The sequence below is a fragment of the Chiloscyllium plagiosum genome, unplaced genomic scaffold (genome assembly GCF_037043375.1).
Source record: "Chiloscyllium plagiosum isolate Xiang-an unplaced genomic scaffold, Cpla_swu_hap1 HiC_scaffold_3, whole genome shotgun sequence".
NCBI classification, from domain to species: domain Eukaryota; kingdom Metazoa; phylum Chordata; class Chondrichthyes; order Orectolobiformes; family Hemiscylliidae; genus Chiloscyllium; species Chiloscyllium plagiosum.
Window position 1 is genome coordinate 15521233 of NW_028270141.1, and position 18327 is coordinate 15539559.

General features: G+C 43.4%; 1 long non-coding RNA gene across 1 annotated transcript; it reads left to right on the top strand.

The window, feature by feature from the left end:
• Positions 1 to 3914: 3914 nt before the first annotated feature.
• Positions 3915 to 17875, top strand: LOC122541066 (uncharacterized). The gene is made up of 3 exons (XR_006309510.2): positions 3915 to 4169; positions 4272 to 4315; positions 16473 to 17875. It is a non-coding gene; the product is annotated as an uncharacterized LOC122541066 (long non-coding RNA).
• Positions 17876 to 18327: the final 452 nt, after the last annotated feature.

The window sequence follows — 18327 nt, forward strand, 5'->3', positions numbered from 1 at the left end:
AGAACCCACTGGTGCTTGCTCCTCAGCTATTGCACATGAATATCCTAGCCGTCTGACGCAAATGAGCATGTCAGCTGACTGGCATACCTTCTTCCTCTAGCGCACACAGACCAGGGTTCTACTGTTTTTTAAAACCCTGTTCTTTTATCATGAAAGGAAAGACACAAACCATATCTCTGTCCCATACTGGTTCAGTCACAGCAACAGGGACCTGGGTTCAATTCCAGCCTCGGGGAACCGTCTGTGTGGAGTTTGCACATTCTCCCGTGTCTGCGTGGGTATCCTCCCGGTGCTCCGATTTCCTCCCACAGTCACAAAGATGTGCAGGTTGGGTGGTTTGGCCATGGGAAATGCAGAGTTACATGGATAGGGTAGAGGGGTGAGTCCGGGTGGGATGCTCTTCGGCGAGTCGGTGTGAACTTGTTGGGTCATATGGCCTTTTTCCACACTGTAGGGATTCTATGATACTGCTGTGTTTTCTCTCCTATCATAGTCACAGTCTGAGATAACTCCTAGAAGAATACAGTTCATCTTTTAGTGCATTTTCTCACTTTTAAGTCAATTCCTTTGAATATTCATTGATACTCCTGGGTCTCTGCCCACAAAACCACTTAGTTTTACATTTGAAGGGATCATTTCATTTTGGATATAACAGTACTCTTTTTAAAACAATACACATTGGAATTAAATGTTTTATATGTCCCAAGGTTATCCAAGGTTATGATCCATTATTATGACACTACTTCCGTTCTCTTCACAACGTGCGCCTCTCACACAACAGATCTAATGAGATTTATGCTCATTTCATCACAAGGAGAATACTAAAGCAAAATCCACTCATCATGCATTCATTCCTCTGCACTTTTTCAATTATACTCTCTTCAGTTCTGTCTGGTGTCTCGAGATTCTGGATAGGTCATTTGTAATTACATTTGATTTTTCAGCAATGCGAATGATTATAGTGTCACTATACACTAGAAGGTTGGTATGGTTGAAGGACCAAACTCCAATGGAAAAAGCTGGATTTTCTGGGTCTTCAATCTTTTCATCTTAATGGATGTGATCAGCATAGATTGAGATCTTTTTTGTATACATTGTGGACATATACCTCAAGCTGTTTAGGAGTCAGTAATAAACTGACGTTTCCCCTCTCTACAGGGGAATACAATCTCTGACGCTTTTTTTTTTTGGAAAGTATTCAACTAGTCTCTTTATTTTAGATTTGTTCTCCTGAACAAAGACATTCCCAATTCTGATGCCGCTTGTATCGATGACTGCTTTAAATGCTTTCGCTAAAGTTTGGAGCTGCATACATAAGCTTGCTTGCCACAATAGCCTTCCACTTTTCAGAAGCTATCTGGGATTTCTCAGTCCATACTATCTTTGCTTTTTCTGTTGTAGGTCTGTCAGCAGTGTGGCTCCTGTGCAGATGTTTGGGACAAGCATTCAGTCGAACCCACACATTAATAAAAACGTCATGGTGTTATGTTTTGTTGTGAGAGTAGGGAACTGTGATACTGCTTGTATATCTGCAGCCCTACAGTGCCCCTTCTGGATCTGCTACATATCCTGAACTTGGATCTTTGTGAAGCTGCTCTTTGAAACATAAGGCCAGCTATCTGTATTTTCTGAAGGAAGATAGCTCAAAGTGCATTTCCCAGATGCCACTATACACTAGAAGGTCATCTTGGGAAATTATGCAATGACTATAGATTGTGTCTATCTGGTTCATTGGACTTTGAAAGATGACTGGGTAATTTTGGTGTCCAAATAGCATGTATCAGCATGGCATCTGGAGTTATAATGCTAAGATTTCCTTTGTATAGGCAGTCCAAAGAATCTGACAGAATCCTTTGAGTAAATATATCTTGATAATATAAGCTTTTTTACCCACTCAATCTCTGCAATTCAGAGCCGTGTTATCACTTAAGAATCAACTCTGGCCACCGCATTAACATTTCAGTAGCCAATGTAGAGCCTTGAAGAGCAGTCCCAAGCACAAATGGGAGCTCTAAATGGGAACCTTTAAGGCATAGTTGAAGGTCATTTGGCCCATCGTGTCTGGGGCAGTCAACAAAGATCTGACTAGATTAAACCTATTTGTCAGCTGTTTGCCATTGCTCCGGATGATATCGCATTGCAAATAAACACCGAAATACTATTTAAATGGTACGAGAGTTTCTGACTTAATCACCATTTCAGATGCTGAGTTCCAGATTCCTACTACCCGTTGAGTGAACTTTTTTCTTCAAATCTCCTATGTTCCACTGTTTATCTTAAACTTATTCTCCCTAGTCATTGACCCCTCTACTCATGGGAAAAGGTGCCTATCTATTCACTTCATCTATGCCCCTCATAACTCTATTCACCTCCATCAAGTCCTCTCTGAACTTTTGCTGCTTAAAGAAAAGTAGTCCCAATTCCAGCCTAGGTTCTGGATTAGAGTGGTGCTGGAAAAGCACAGCAGGTCAGGCAGCATCCGAGGACCAGGGAAATTGACATTTTGGGCAACAGCCCTTCATCAGGAATAGCGGCAGGGTGCCTGCAGGATGGAGAGATAAGTGAGAGGGGGGTGGGGGTGGGGAGAGAGTAGCATAAAGTACAATAGGTGAGTGGGGGTGAGGATGGAGGTGATAGGTCAGAGAGGAGGTGGAGTGGATAGGTGGAAAGGAAGATAGGCAGGTAGGACAAGTCATGGGGACAGTGCTGAGCTTCCAGCATCTGCAGTCCTCGTTTTTACCTAGTTGATTTTAACCTTACTGTGAGTCCTCTTGCAAGGATGCCTGCCTTGAAGAAGTTTTCCTCCTCTCTCTACAAAAATCTCAGGAAGTCCATTTCTCACTGCACCCCTCAGGTCATCTCCTCTGCCCTGAAGCTCTTCTACCATATCCTGAAACAAACTCGCTACCACAGCCACATTTGCTTCCTCAGTGCCTGTCTCAGTAACCAACTCATCCCACACGGACTCTGGACCTTCTTTAAGCCAGCAGAGTTCGGACCCGAACAGGACAAACAGTACAGACTATTTATTCAAAAACACCAGCAACAGTTCTCCTTCAAGATCCTCCGCTCCACGCTTGCAGCAATGCGCCGGCACCTAACCTCTCTACAGTCAGCCCTGCCTCAGCTGAGGGCCACACTCTCTCAGAAAAAAATACTCCCACCCCCACCCTCCTCTCATTTATCTCTCCACACTGCAGGCACCCTGCCTCTATTCCTGATGAAGAGCTTTTGCTGATTTTCCTGCTCCTCGGATGCTGCCTGAACTGCTGTGCTTTTCCAGCACCACTCTAATCCAGAATCTGGTTTCCAGCATCTGCAGTCATTTTTTTTACCCAATTCCAACCTATCAAATAGTTCCTCATATCTCAGACCCTCCAGTCCAGGCAGTATCCAGGTGAATCTCTCTCTCCCAAGCCAATGTTTCTTGCCTTGTAGGAGAGGTCTCTCCCACACCCACATGATGTAGAGCGTGAGTTGTTCAGTAGACCTTTACCCTGCAAGCACCCTGAAATGCAGTGTGCAGCCTCGTTACAACTGCTCACTTTTCAGCACCAGAGTTAATCTTTCTGTTTTGATTAGCTAGGTGATAGAGGGTTCAGAGAGGAAAGAAATTCACCATCCTTACTCAGTGTGGCCTTCATGTGATTCACAGCACTGTGGCTGACTCTTTACTCCATTCTGAAATAGTCTAGTAAGCCGTTCAGTTCAAGGCCAATTACTGAAGGACAGCAAATGCTGGCTTTGCCAGCACCACCCACATCCCTTGGCAGGAAAACAAATCAGTTGTGCAAGAGATGTTGCATTATTGGATAGATTTCAAACCAAACAGGCACTGTACCATTAATGTCGATCCACTATCACAATATGTTACTTTCAGCCATAAAAGATACATGCCCCACCTTCAATTACTCTGTGTGCAATGGAATCAGCACAATGTCTTTTCGGTCAGTCCGATATATGCAGTAACATCACAACACAACTGCTGGAGTAAATCTGTGATACTTTTCATCGTATAGTTACTGTGAATGATAAACTCAAGAATCTCAACAAGAAGCTGGCACTCTGTGGGATAGTTATGTGGAATGACATACAATAAACCATAAAACCTATCCAGGAGAGTCTGTGATGCGATATCTTCAAAGCTTATAGCTGGCAAGTTCATTGATGTAAGTACAAGATACTCGTTCCTGACATACACCAAATGTGAATCTGTTGGAATACATATTCCATAGTTACTTCCATGTTTCTAAAGCATCTGTATTTTCCAGGGAAAATGCCATTTATGTGAATACTGGAAGAAAAGTGAGCATCTGTAAGTAAATAAACAATCGCAAAGAAAGAGAAAAAGGGAATGAGTGTGTGGAAGAGGATGAATAATTGTGAGAATGAGAGAGAGGTTTGTTATTACTAATGGTCTGTAAATCAATTGTAATATTAAAGCTAGAGGCTGTGTCAAACAGAGAATGATAGGTATGTATATATCGTAATAGGGACCATAAAATAGCTATATTCAATGGTTGAGGTTCCATTACATTAGTGGTATTAAAGCGGGTTAATGAGAAATTCCGGCCTCAACCAAGCATAGGAATTGTATTTACAGTGTAGCAAAATCACAATTTCATTGCTTCTACAGTTCACTTGCTGCATAATCACTCATGAGAACATATGAGAAAATGCTAAAGGAGCATCTGGAAAATGCAGAAGGAAAGAAATTTCTACAACAAATTATGAGTCTGAGTTGAAAACAGCAATAGATTTTGTTTCTTCTACTTATTGAACACATTCATTAATTTGTTAAATTTTCACCTTATATGTCCTATAATTTGGAATTTGTGTAGCATTTCAGCTACGAGCTGAATTTTCCCATTTGCAGTTAAAATGTGGTGGTGAGTGAGTTTCATAATGCTCAGTCCATCGTGGCATGGGTTGAATTTTTTCGTGCTTTTTCACCTCATTAATTATGCAACTGAGCTATCTGGTGCATTTCTTGGGTGAGGAGAGTGAGGTGAAAGTGCTCATCATTGCCTGAACCTTGTGGCTTCCACACCTCTGGTGCTGTCTGCAAGCAGCCACGCACTACTTCCAAAACTCAGATGAAACCTTAGATGAAAGGCAATCCAGCTCACTGCATCAGTAACAGGGATCTGGAGGAGTTTTGTACAAATTCAGCCACATGAGAAGGTTTGATGCTCAGTAGCTGATGCACCTGTCTCAGTTTCAGAAGCTTTGAGATCAAGTCCCACTTGCATGTGACACAGGTCTGGCCCATTCCCTGAGCCTGCACCATTGCAGTCACCTGGGGCTGGCCATCTTCCATGTCAGCTGGATGTCTAAGATGGACTGTGACTGCAGGCACACCATGTACAAAGCTCTGTATAAAGGAGGTCAGGGGGGATGAAAGTACCCAATATTGCCCTCACCCTGATGACCAACTTTGTGTGAGGCTGCATCAAGCTGTGTGTAGACCCTCGCTGCACAACCACCAAATGTACTGCGATTCTACTTGCCCGTGGTGTTGAAGAGGATGGGACTAGCCTCAGTGTGGCCAAGTAGTTGGACCATTCCATATCATCTGTCCTTTGTGGAAAAATTTGCAAAGCAAAGCACTTTTGCCCACAGGAAGTGGTCAGCATATAATGTCCTTGATACCCTACAGGAAAACGGGATGGTTCCCTGAGTAGACCGCCAAAGTCATTTGGCAGAATGCATCATCGCTAGAACTTTCCAACAAGCACCAAAACATCACTGGGCTGGTAGTGAGAATGGCACTACCTGTGCGATCCTTCATGCATGCCGATTGCTATGCACTATTGCATGTTACTCTTAGGGCAGCTCTGGGGGCAAGGGAATGGGGGAAGAGACTGTCACACTGCTCTTCTGGAATATGCCTTTGCCAGCAAGGTCTGGAGAGAGATGCAGTGTTTTTTTTTAATTAATATTCATAGAATCCCTACAGTGTGGAAACAGTCCCTTCGGCCCAACAAGTCCACACCGACCCTCTGAACAGTAACCCACCCAGACCCATTCCCCTACCCTATTACTCTACATTTGCCCCTGACTAATGCACCTAACCCACAAATCCAAGGACATTATGGACAATTTAGCAATCCATGGCCTGCACATCTTTGGACTGTGGGAGGAAACCAGAGCACCCAGAGGAAACCCACACAGACACGGGGAGAATGTGCAAACTCCACACACACACAGTTGCCTGAGGCTGGAATTGAACCCGGGTCCCTGGTGCTGTGAAGCAACAGTGCTAACCACTGAGCCACTGTACCATTGTGTCAAGGCTCGTCCCAAACAGCTTGATAATGTAGGGGTCGCAGGCAGTTCCCCTGGAAGGCCATCAACTCAGTGAAAGATGGTTGTCTGTTGGTCTTTCAGTTGACCTTGACCAAATGTTGTAGATGGGCACACCTCAAGGTCCAGGACTACCTGCTGAGGGATGCACTAAAGCCTGGGGCAGCTGCCGCCAACACACAGTGAGGAAAGACTGCAGTCTAAGGGTCTTTCTGCCAATGTTTCATGAGTGTCCTTTCAGTTGTCAGATCCTCTTGTTGCCTCAAAATGAACAGAAACAGCTTCCTGCGTAAGTTAAAAAAAAGCTTTTGTTATTGCAACTGTAGAAAATATCTGAGGAATGTCAAAATTCCAATCTTTTGTTTTATTTTTCAAAGATGGTACAGAATTAACCTAGAACCTATCCACAGGATTTAGATGATACTTTATGAATAAAGCATACTTTTGAAATAAAGAAAATCATGTCCCACTACAAGATTAGATTAGAATCCCTACAGTATGGAAACAGGCCCTTCGGCCCAATAAGTCCGCACTGACCCTCTGAAGAGTAACCCACCCAGACCCATTTCCCCAACCCTGTATTTACCCTTCACTAATGCACCTGACACTATGGACAATTTAACCTGGCCAATTCACCTAACCTGCATATCTTTGGATTTTGTGAGGAAACCGGAGCACCCGGAGGAAATCCACGTAGACACAGGGAGAATGTGCAAACTCCACACAGACAGTCACCCGAGGCTGGAATCAAACCCTCATCCCTGGTGCTGTGAGGCAGCAGTGCTAACCACTGAGCCACCATGTCGCCCCCAAGACTAAAAAAAAAGCAAAATGCTGGAGATCTGAAGCAAAATGAAACTCAGAAAGTGTTAGAGAAGTTCAGCAAATCTGGCAGCATCTCTGGAAAGAGAAACAGAGTTAGTGTTTCCAGTCCAGAAGAGTTATTGGAGTTGAAACATTAACTGTATTCCCCTCTCCACTGACACTGCCAGACCTGCTGAGCTTTTCCAGTACTTAAGTAAAAGCGAAATATTGTGGACGTGAAAAACTGAAACAAACACAGAGAATACTGGAGAAAATAGTGGAGCGAGAAACAGAGTTAACATTTCACGTCTGGTATGACCCTTCTCCATTTCATTCTGCATCTCATTAAGTTCTGAAGAAGGACTTGAAACATTAACTCTGTTTCTTGCTCTGCAGATGCTGCCAGACCTGCTGAGTTTTTCCAGCATTTTCTGTGTTTGCTATTCCAATGCATTCTGTTTGTGTTCCATACCAACACTTGTTAGCCGAGAAAGGCATGTTCATGATGTGGTTCAATGGGTTCAAAACCAGTCTGCGAATATTGCTAACACTTTCTCACTATCACCCAGAGGGAATAAAAACATTTGGATAAAATAGGAAACAAATATTCAAAGATGGTTTCTTGATACATAGTCAATGTCTCCATTCATATATAGGAATCCAATTTTACAGGATTTTTTTTCAAAACCATCCCTATTTTTAAACATTTATGTATCTGCATGTCAATACCTTCTGTTTCTTCCCTCTGGTAAAAGTCCTATCATACTTTGTGCAGTTTCATTGTTGTTTTGCATTGCATGGCATCTGCCACATAACCATCTACTGTTTGCATTCTCCCCAGTTCTTTATTTTTTGTCTCAGTTTTCCCTCCCTTGGTATCATCCATAAACCACAACAAGTTTCCTCTCGTAACATTCCAAATTATTTATGTGAAAGCAAATCAGAAAACCGACTCACAAAAACAGCAACATGCTCTCCATATTGAGCATCCCCTCCTCTGAGTATTGAGGACAGCAAGGAAACAAAGTGTTCTCTTGCTGGGAGACATCAATGTCCAACACTGTGAGTGGCTGCTAACAATGCTAGCTTCTTACTGAAAAGGACAACTTCCAGACTCACTAGTTGACAAGAACTCCATCACAACAGAGAAACCCTTTTTGACCTCATCAACACCAACTTGCTGTTACAGTTGCATTATTAGGTCCATTTTCCATTATCTGTATTGGTGGTCATGACCCTGCACACTTCTTTTGGTAGGGTTCTTTACCCTAAGAGCATCTCGATATATTGCTTAGAATTAATACAATGAATTAGGCTGTATCAGTATGGAATTCATGCAAGATGAGGCGAAGTCATAAGAAAAACACCCATTTACTCTATTTTATTCTTTATGTTTATAAAATCACTTGCTAGGCAGCAGTTGCAATTCTGGGCAATTCCAACATTTTAAGAAGATGCCTGTCCCTGGAGAGTGTTCCAAGATGATTTATTAGAATGTTGCCTACGATGAGGAACGTCATTTGCATGGGAAGGCCAGAAAAGCTGCAATGTTTCTTAGAACAGAATTATGAAGGGTTTTACAACCATAGAATATTTCAGCACAACACCTGTTGTGCTGGTTCTCATTCTTTGCAAGTCTAGTCATGCTTCCTCCCACACATCCACTTTTCATCCAGAATTCTGCAAATCCCTCATCCTCAGTCATGTGTCCAACATCCCATTAAAATTATTTATGATAATATCCATAATATTTTCACATAGAGCATTCCAGATTTCAAGAGCTGTCTGACTGAAAGCCTTGGTCTGAGGTGGGGGCAGCATGCTGGCTCAGTAGTTAACACTGCTATCTCACAGCACCAGGGATCTGCGTTCAATTCCAGTCTTGGACAACGGAGTTGTCTGTGTTGAGTTTGCACATTCTCCCCTTGTCTGCATGGGTTTCCTCTGGGTGCTCCGGTTTCTTCCCACAATCCAAAGATGTGCAGATTAGGTGAATTGGCCACGGTAAATTGCCCATTGTGTTCATAGATGTATAGGTGAGGTGTTTTAGTCAGGGGTAAATGTAGAGTAGTGGGGAATGGATCTAGGTGGGTTACTCTTTAGAGTGTCAATGTGGACTTGTTGAGCCTAACAGCCTGTATCCACACTGCAGGCTTCTTGATGAATACCTCCAACTTCTAAACTTTCCAGACCTTCTGCAGGTAATTTTAAATCTACATCCTCAGGTCATTAATCCATTTTCTGAGAGTAGTTATTCTCACTTTAATGGATTAAAGCCTCATGCTGTCTTGAAAACCTTTATAAAGTTGCCCGTCAATTTGGAGATCAAGCAGAGTTAATGTTTTGGGTCGACAGTTCTGTAAGAGATTTCTGAAGAAGTGTCACTGGATCTGAAACATTAACTCTGCTTTCTCTCCATAGATGCTGCCTGGCCTACTGAGTTTCTCCAGCAAGTTTTGTTTTTGTTTCCCTATTCTCAGCATCTGTAATTCTTTTTTTTAGATGCTCTTAACTTTCCAATTCCAAGAGAATGGGCTTAATGTTTCCAATCTCTCCTCATAACTGAAGTCTCTCCACTGTAACATGTTAGTGAATATCCTTTGTACTTTCTCTGAAGGCATTGCACTTTTCCTGAAATGTGGCTTGTCCATAATATTCCAGCTGAGCTCCAACCGGTGATTTGTGATGTTTCTGCATCATACTTTTTCTTTGACATTCTGTGACTCTCTTTATTAACCCAAACAGTTCACATGCATTTAAATCCAAAGAAATACTCAGCAGTTGGGCAGTATCTTTCTTAAGACACTTTCGGGTCAGTGATCTTTCGCCAGAATCCATTATTGATACCAACCTTGGAGTGACTTTTGCAGCGCTACAGTGTTCATTGAGATATTAGCCATGTGACGCTGCATTGTGGTTGGATCCATCAGTGGTTTGGAGTTGGAAACCACTTCCATGATGTAAAGGAAGGAAACCAAATAGTGCATCTTGTGGTTAGTAGGACTTGACCCCTCCATGCTCCATGACCATGATAATAGGCAGGTCTGTCAATGCATCAGATATTGTTCTATGCATAGATATCGGTTTTTCTTGCACATTGCCTTGGAGAACTCATTTGAGTCCCTTATAAACCCCTCTCCCCCAACTGTGAGCTGGTATAGGCATGATATTTACTCCTTGGCGTGGCAGGTGGCCATTTATATCTGATCTCTCAACACATGCAGGTTGTGCCTCTGCTTCTCCAGCTGCCTGCTGTACCCTGGAAAAAAACGGAAAAGGTGTCAGTGAGTGTGTTGCAACCACAGTGACGTGCCAACCACAATTGAATAGCAGACAGTATATGGAAGAACTATATGGTGGGTTTGCAGTTTCTAGTAGGGAATATATGGCAGCTAATTTGGCAGTCATGTAGTTAACTTAGTGGTGTATTGCATGCATAGGTAACAGATAATGGTAGCACACTATGATAGGTTAGTTAAATCACATGATAAATGAGCTAATGCTAAAGACGATAGTGATGTACTGTGATAGGTTAAGTGTAAGCAGTAGATCAGTGTGGCAGAGATGATTAGTTTAGAAAGACGAAGCAAGCTAGTATGATTGGTTATGCTAATACCGCCAGATAAACGCGGGAACTAGAAAAGTATAAACAGAAGAGGCTCCAAGAGGGGTGTGGGCAGAAAGGAAAGACACTTTCTGTCTTGCATTTGCGAATAAAAGTTTAGCTTGGTGAAAGATTTTCTGCGTCTCCTGGCAATTTTCTCAGAGTATTGGGTGATCTTTCCAAAACAAATTTGGTGCAGCGAGTAGGTTTGGAAAGAGACCCCTCTGATAAATAGCGGCAGCTGCAGGGCACTTCCCAGTTTTTAATGAGGACCCTCCTGAACCTGACAGAAAAAAGGGTTGGCCACCTACAAAAAAAAGATAAGCATTTTGCTGCTAATTTGGACTATATTCTGTCAAGTAAGGGAGGTCCTTGGGGATGTAGAGGTGCAGGGAAACTGCCGAAGGGTCTCTCTATCCCAAAGAACCATAAGGTGGATGGTACATTAAAGTTTGGGGAGACGCAGAGGATTGTTCAGGAAAACTTCTCAGTGGGGTGAGTAGGTGTAGAACAAAGAGATTGACTGAGATAAAATTCCACGTGGTGTAGGTAAGTTCCTGCGGACACTACCCTGAAAAAAAGTAGGGGACTGTACAGGCAGGACAGAAAATTCTGTGGATACGACTCTGAAAAAAAGCAGGGGACTGGATGGGCAGAACAGGTAAGAAAAGATTGTTTTATTGTTAGTATTAATGATTCTGAGTGAAATTGAAAGCCGGCAGATTGGTAACAAATGATTAAAAGTAAAGTAGCAGAGAATAGCCAAATTTTCCAAAGCACTATAAGACTATTGGACTTTAAAAACTAGGACTGTATGGATAATCAGACTGACATAACTTGAACTATTGACAAAGGGAATGCAGTTGAAATATTGAGTAGGAAATTCCCAGTAGCAAGAAATGATATCATAAAAATTTCTGAAAAATGGGAAAAAGGAACTAAGGATTTGCTATCGAAATGGTCAAAAGAAGGTACCTTTGATATAAATATGTGCGATGAAATGGAAGAGCCACAGCCCCAAAGATAAAACTAGAAAGTGAATTCAGAAAAGGGAACAGGAGGCAGAGGTCTCAAAACGTTTTAGAATTGAGGGAGAAGAATTGAGGAAAATCTATCAGGCACAAGTTATGACTGGGGTGGGGGTGTGGGGAGGGGGGGGGGGGGGCGGGGTGTGCCAGAGAGCAGAACAAACAACATTTGGAAACAAAGACTTCTGGAGGAGAAAATCTCCACGTGTTCAGAGCAGAACAAAAAGCCTTTGGAAATGGAGGCTCAGCAAGAGAAAACATCCATATATTCTGATTTAAAGCAATTAGAAAACACTCCTCCTTATTCAGGTCAAGAGAATGTGACACACTGTCCTGTAATAAGGGCAACAGTCATGGTAGAGAGAGAATTGGATGGGGAGGGAGCTGACCAAGAGCTGAATATATTAAGAATGAAAAGAGACAGAACAGGAGAGGAAGAAAAAAGAAATAGAAGCTGTACAACAGGAAAAAGAGAGATTGTGAGGTGAAATTCAGATATTACGCATGTTAAGAGAACAAAGCGACTGTAAGGCATATCTAAATCATTACAGAAATGTTGAGTGGAGGCAGATGGAGAGTGATAGGGAAAATGACAGGGGGAAGGGAGCAGAAGATGCAGCAACACAGGCAGGAAGATGGGCCTGAGCAGAACAAAAGTAGGAAAAGAATGGAAGGAATTGGAAGTAGAGTCAGAATTGGAACCTGGTGAGGAATCACAAAGTAGCAATTTTAGTAAAGAAGCCCCCACAGGAGAAGATGCTGCCATTGTTTATAAAAGCCCGGGGGGGGAGACAGCCACAATACAGTCCTTGGGGAACACAGGATGGGCTAAAAAATGTGTTGCCCAGCTTACATGAGGGAACAGGCAAGTTGATTAGAGCCTTTGAAGATGAAACCACAGGATGGTTGTTGGCTATGGGGGATCTGAAGGCACTGCTAGTACAGATGGTGGGACTCTTGAAATTAAGAGAGATAATGGACCGAGCCCGCCTGAAGAATGTGGTGGACAATCCGATGATTGGTGCTGGGTTTGATCGAATAAGACAAAGGGTATGGCACGCCCTTAGAGATCGATTCCAAAGCTTTGAGAGGAGATCCACTGGGAGACACTGAAACCCCTGCAGTTTGTCTAGAAAACTAGTTCAAAAGGTGGAGGCTTGAAACAGAACAAGACGTGGAAGGTAGCCAACTGTTGACCACAGTGTTCCAGATTGCAATTGTCAAGGCAATGCCCCCTCAAGTCAAATCTAAGCTAGAGGAGGTAGTGGGTCCAACGTCAATGACCCGCCAGGAATTCAGAGATCATGCAGTCTATGCAGTCGAAAGAAACCAGAGAGACAAAAAGAAGCTGGCCGGTCAACAGGAGGAGGTGCAGAGAAAGTTGACACAAATGCAGCTCGAGGAACTTAAAAAAACAGAGAGAGAGAAAGGCAAAAGGATGTTGCCAGTGACAACTGAGTTGCTAGGTGCTCCTGAAATGAACAGCATGCTGGTCCAGGGTGAACCCTCTCACACCGCCTGGCAGGCACCGGAAAACCCCAATGATTCCAATAATGAACATTTTTGGGGGGAACTTTTCAACCAAGGGCAAAATAAAATTAAACAACAGCCCAGACAGAACTGGAGTTTCCAAGGACAGAGACAAAGAGATTGGGGGTGGTCCAAAGGGTATGGTGAGAAGTCAGACTCAGAGAGGGTCAGAAATAGTGTGTTGGGGATGGCAGGATTTAGTTCAGACTGGCTTGGGGAATACGCCAAAATTATGGCTTCCCTGAGGAAAGTAATGAAGGGGGCGGGACATACAAGTCTGAAGAGTGCGCGCAGTGGAATGAGGACGCTGCAGCAGCTTTCAACACCTTTAAGCAGGCATTGTAGTCAGCTCTGGCATTAGCCCTGCCTAACTATAAAGCAAGACGGCCTGTGGAGCACAGATGACAGTTTGTGGTTGGTACCTAACCCTTTGTTAACCATTCTCATCTCAGAGGCACATGGGTTGGATCACTGTGCTATAGTAGGGGGGAAGTACTGAGGAAGGTAAAGAAGGACGGCTTCTGGTCACCTTACTTGCAGGCCTCAGTGGATTACATATTGTCACAATGCGATGTACGTGCTCAATATAATATCAGAAAGGGGATAGTGACCCCTATAGGATATATACAAATACCTGAGGAATGATTTAAACATTTGGTGATTGACTACGTGGACATGATAAAGACAGTGAGAAGGAGGAGATATATGTTAGTGGTAATCACTAGGTTTCGTAGAAAGGTTGAGGCAGCTCCATTGAAAGACTCAGCGGCAGGCACAGTAGTGAAATTCTTAACTTATGAGGTTATTCCGAGGTTTGGCATACCGTTGGAGATCAGTTCAGAAAATGGATCTGCTTTTATCTAAAGAGTGGTTAAGTTGATGCTGCAGATTTTGAGGATCAAGCAGAGATTTGGATGTGTGTATCGTTCCCAATTACACGGTATGGTGGAACGGAGTAATGGAACTTCAAAAGCTAAGTTGAATAAAATTTGCGCAAGTACCAATCTTATCTGGATCAATGCGCTGCCACTGACACTGATGAGAGCTACCATATGCAGACTAACCTCATGACTAACTTGACACCACATGAAATGCTTACTGGTAGACCCATGCCGGTGACCAGGTGGAGGGGTCTGTATGAAGAACTTAGCTTGGAACAACTGGAGCAAGAACTTAAGCAGTAGTTGCAACAGCTAACTATGATGCATGAGTCTATCCACACACAGGATAAACTGAGGGAGCCGGTGTCTGCCAAAGAAGAGGGACCTGTTAAACCGGAGATCAGATATGTGTATGAGTTTTCCGCAGAAAATGGGATAAGCCGAGAAGTGGGGATATTTTCATGGTAACCAAGGTGTCGCCCACTGCTGTTCAAGTGGAGGGACAATCCACACAGTATCATCTGAATCATTGCACTAGAACTGTCCCACAGACACAGACAGACTCTAGAGCTGAGGTAAGTGAGGGTGAAGAAGGGGCAACAGAGACTGAACGGGGACATGCTGGGAATCAATACTCCTTCATGTGAGCTGTTGATGAGTGAGGTCTTTGGGGATACTGGTGCCTCCAGGGCTATCAGAGATGGGTCTGTGGAAGGTGAAGTTTCTCCTGTTGTGTGGTTGGGGATGGGATGGGGGAGGCCACTAATGCCCCCTCCCCAGTCCTGCACCTTCCTACTCCTGTACAGATTTAGGGACCATCAGTTTGGCAGACCTGGTGGATCTCACTTGGTAGTGCCAATGCCCTGCAAAGCCTAGCCCAAAGGTATAGAGGAGTACAGAGTGTGGAGCCCACTCCCCTAGCATGGTTGTCTGCCCACAGCAATCATTGGTACCAATGGACAAATTACACGGCAGCAATGTTGTCTAGACAGGACTGTTTTCTATGCGCTAAGTCACAACCCTCATACTTTGTTGTTCCTGTGCCCTATAATTCTTCCACCTGCTCCCAAAGGCTAAGGTGATGACCCGTTGGCCATTTAATCCGAATCACTTATCGTTATATATGCGGCCCTGTTGCCCTTTCTGATGCCTCCTCCTTCAAGCTTCCAGATTATACTGTTAGGATGAGTGGGGGAGGCAGCAACTCCAACAGTGTTGCAGTTATTAGATTAGATTCCATACTTTGTGTAAACAGGTCCTTCAGCCTAACCAGTCCACACCGACCCTCTGAAGAGTAACTCAGCCAGATCCATTTCCCTCTGACTAATGCACCTAACACTATGGGAAATTTAGCATGGCCAATTCACCTGATCCCTTGGTCTACCAGTAAGAGTAACCAGACGTTCTCTGTAGTTGATTTCATGGTGCGTAAAGGCTTGAGCTTTGAATATTTCAGAGGGAATGGCTCTGTTCTGTTAGGCCACTTTGAAGGCTGTTGTGTGAGTATGCTTGACACTGTGACTGTCACACCTTTTGGTGCCAGTGTGATAAAATATGAGTTTGTTATGAATTCTCAGCACGTTCCCTTAGCAGATAGCTGGTGGCTGTGTAGTCTGGATGGCGGGGGGGGGGCTGCATCTGATGCTTCACTCTGGCTGGAATGGTGACTGCGCCCATGCGATACTCCTCCATGAGATTGTTGTGTCACCACGGGCCCAGTTTGATGCCCTATTACAACCAATTTTTCACCGCCCTAGATGGGAATATGTCCCAATCCAGCAATATGCACTGATGGTATAGGTCAGCCGAGGGCCAACTCTAATGAGTTCAAGGCCCGAAATGAGATTGCCGTGGGCTGGGAAGCACTTATCCCTGCCATTAGTGTTAGCAGAAATGCTGAATGGATTCATTACGGCAGAGATTTACTACTTACACCGATGATGCCCTCTCGGCATTAGGTGAGCAGTTGGATGCAATCAGTAAAGTGGCATGGGAAAATAAGCAGGCCTTGGACTGGCAGTTGGCTGAGAAAGATGGTGTCTGTGTACTGTTTGGAGAACATTGCTGTACCTTCATACCCATTAAGACTAGCCCGGAGGAATCCTTTATTGAGGCGATGGATAAGCTAACGACTTTACAGAAGGAGCTTAAGGAGAATGCAGGGTCCAGCCATTGATTTTTTTGGCTAGTTGGGTAGCGTATTGGGTGGATGGGGGGATGGGGGAGGTGAGGTCTTGGTTTGCCTGTTGCATGTATTGTTCTGATTATTGTTGCATTTGTATTTTACTGTGCTGTATCTCTTGTTAAATCCTTTTTTAGTGCGACTTGTGGCGTGACAATTCCCTGTCGTTCGGGTGGACTCTGGATCAAACCCCTCTTCAGCTAAGGTTCCAATGCTCTATTACTATGATCTGATGTCTGCTGAAGTGCTGGAGCCTTGTCTAGATGAAGATGCCTGACTTACATGTGTTGCGTGTGTGCTTAGATTGTGCGGAGACCTTGGGTCTTTTTTCCGTTCTAGCTAATGTGGGATGGGTCTTTGGCCCGGAGACTCCAGGTGCAGAGGGAGAATCCTTTGAGAACTGGACCCTGGAAATTGTTTTTGCTCACTTTTGGGGCTGCAACTACTGATTTGGCCTTTGTACGCCCAGCCTCAGTGTATTCTTTCTCTGTGTGAGACCAGTATCTCTCAAAGGAGGGAATATGGAATGTATGGAGGTTAATTTGGCAGTTATGTAGTCAATTTAGTGGTGTAATATATGCATAGGTTATGTTGCATGGCTCAGGTTACAGATAATGGTAGCAAATCTTGATAGGCTAGTTAAATCACATGATAGATTAGCTAATGCTAAAGATGATAGTGATGTACTGTGATAGGTTAAGTGTAAACAGTAGATCAGTGTGGCAGAAGATGATTAGTTTAGAAAGACAAAGCAAGCTAGTATGATTGGTTATGCTAATATCACCAGATAAACGCGGGAACTAGAAAAGTATAAACAGAAGAGGCTCCAAGAGGGGTGTGGGCAGTCAGGAAAGACATTTTCTGATTGCCACAGCTTGTGTTTGCAAATAAAAGTTTAACTTCGTGAAGGATTTTCTGTGTAACCTGGTAATTTTCTCAGAGTATTGCTTGATCTTTCCACAACACTAACAACAATGTTCAGATTGGCTTCTGAGCAGGTGACCATGGATTGTGCAGAGCCAGTGCAGCAGAACTATCTAACCTGTAACGAGAAAGTATTAAAAATTTCCTTCTCTGTCTCTCTCCTGTGTTGAGATCTTCAGAAAGTTTCCAGCAACACCAAGCGGCATCTGCTCAGCTTTCTCTGCAAATCCTGTTGACGGAATAATCAAATATCTTCAGAGAATGGAAGACTGAACATCATTGTGCAAATAACTTTGTGTCAACATCAAAGAAGTGAAAGGGAGTCAAAGGAAATAATTCATTGAATTCTATGGTCAACATTGGTGTTATTGACAATGCGTGACAGTGAGGTGAAACATGCAAATATAATGTGCAGTTGATAAGATAATGTCTCGTTGCTTCACTGACCTTGAACATAGGTGTGTGACGATTAAATATCTTGAATCAAGACAGAATGAAATGTTATTAGCTCTCAGTGAGTGGAAAGCTTCAGTTATGTTGCTTACATGACAATGGGTGACAAACTGTTAGATGTTGCAAATATCTCCAAACCTAGTTTGGAAGGAGTCAGATGTCTAAATATTAATATCCACAGCCATTGGCAATGCCAACCTTGCAATGCTCTGAGCTTGCATTTGTGGTTGCAGCATATAGTAAATTTCATGAAAACTTGTATATTAAAGTGTAGATGTCGCACAATTTATTCCTTCCAAGGTTCATAGAAGAGAACCATTCTTTGAGTTGATATTGGCCTCCTCCCAACAGCCCTTCTGTCCCTCGATTTTTCTTTCCAGGCAGTGTTTCCTGCTCTATGCAACCTACTTTAATGCTCTCAGTTTGTTGTATTCCCAAGAGAATTCCTTCGAGGGCATATCTGGAAACAAGTGGCTTGTACAGAAACCATGACCTCCAGGGAAAAAAAATCTCTTCAGCTAGTTGTAAAGACCAATACTTTTATTTTGTTGATGTTTGGGCTATGGATCAAACAAAGGAATTGCTTAAAACCAAAGAGATTGTAGAGGGATGCCT